Source organism: Myotis lucifugus, unplaced genomic scaffold (genome assembly GCF_000147115.1).
Source record: "Myotis lucifugus unplaced genomic scaffold, Myoluc2.0 scaffold_176, whole genome shotgun sequence".
Taxonomy (NCBI): Eukaryota; Metazoa; Chordata; class Mammalia; order Chiroptera; family Vespertilionidae; genus Myotis; species Myotis lucifugus.
Window position 1 is genome coordinate 779,282 of NW_005871224.1, and position 1,722 is coordinate 781,003.

Sequence of the window (1,722 nt, forward strand, 5' to 3'; positions counted from 1 at the left end):
GGGTCCATGAAAAGGAGACAGAGAAGCCATGCAGGAGAGAGACAAGGAGAAAGCAGGGGAGCATGAAGGCTCAGAAGCCAAAGGGAGCAGAGAGCTGAAGGTGGAGGGAAAGGCGGGAGGTGTCCGAAGTGTCCGGGAGGACAATGACCAGAAGGGATTGCTGCACAGGCAGTGAGAGGGTCGCTGGGGCTTTCGCAGGAATGGAGGCACAAAGGCCAGACCTCAGCGACCCAGAGGGCAAAGGAGACACAAGAAGTGAAGCGGACAGTGGAAGAAGACCCAACACTCTCCAGCTAATCTGTGCTTCCTCTCCAACGCCAAGGTGTTTTGAGGCAGAGAGAAGAATCCCTCTGCTACTGGGATCAAACTGGGGGCAGCTGGCTCCTCCCCTGCCTTCTTTTCCCATCCACCGGGTCCTTGACATCTTTCCTCCTGTGCCGGACAAAGAAACGTGTGCAAGAAAACACAGGACGTGCTCAAACAAGTCCCTCCATGCTGAAGGACAATGAAGGGAATGTTCTCCTTATTGTTTTATTCCAAATGCAGGCTTGCGATACACCTTCAGTGTTGAAGAATGGGGTTCCTTAGTTCTTCACTTTGGGCATCCCTTTCTCTTTGCAGAGGAAATATAAAACCTAATCGTGTTCTGCTCCCCAGAACATAAATGAAGTAAAGGCCGAACGCGGTCAGCCGACTGAGACAGCCTGAGCTTCACAGACAGCCTCTGGAGTAGAGACGGCCGCTCTTTGCAGCTCACACAGCCTGCGTTATCTTCCTGTTGCCGGCTCAGTGAGGGTTGCCAACACCCTCTCATTGGAACAGGACAAAGAGAACCGGACACGTAGGGGCCACTGAGCGCTCGGCTCATTAACAGCCCGCTCAGATGCCTCTTTTTCTAAAGCTCACGTGAGATGGCGATTGGACAATTCTGGCATAAAAACCCAACTCTCTTCACGTGTTTCATCCCTTGCCAACCAAATTTCAGGCCACAAATTAGAAAAACAGAAGCACTGCAGGTACCAAAAAAAGATGGGGATTTAATGAGCCTTTTGCCTCTAAATGACTCTATCTCTCCACACTCAGATGAAATGCCTCAATGAAGCGAGCCAGGCTGTGGCACGAGCCCCAAGACTCTATCCGTCAACGTCCTCCTTTCTCTGGGTCATAGCATGTTCATCATGTCAACCAGTGTCAAGTTTATAGCCAGTGGTGGGAGATTTGCTCCGTGGTGGTTCTTATGCGAATAGTGGCTGTAACCATGGGGTTGCCCTCCCCTGAGATCATGATGCACTTATTCTGCAGGCTGTCTGGTTGGGATTGGGAATGAGTTTTGGTGTCATCCCTGGAGGCACTCTGTAAATCCTCGCAACCAGTGCCTGAGTGAAGAGGCGGTTTCGCTGTCTTGACATCTGAATTTCTCTCCACTGTGGCGCTGACCACTCAGTGTCAAATGGCTCTCAGGACAAATATCACAAACCGCAGTGTGGCCTGTAGATGCCAGCAGGGCCCTGTTACCTACCTGGGTAGGCTCATCTCAGACCACACGCTGCCTTGCTTTCTCCCCGTGCGCTGCCGTGAACTTTCAGACCCATGTGCCCCCCGCAGTGCCGTTGCCTGGGCTGTTCCATCTCCCTCCTTCTCAGTGTAAAACTCAACCATGACGGGCCTGCTTGAACATCAATTTTAAAGGGCGGCTTTCTCGGACTTCCGGGATTAGATAAA

The 1,722-nt window shown here is 51.9% G+C and overlaps 1 protein-coding gene across 2 annotated transcripts in view; it reads right to left on the reverse strand.

Moving 5' to 3' along the window:
• GRIN2A (glutamate ionotropic receptor NMDA type subunit 2A) overlaps positions 1-1,722 on the reverse strand; it is a 365,860-nt gene that overhangs the window by 172,112 nt on the left and 192,026 nt on the right. The window lies entirely within an intron of this gene.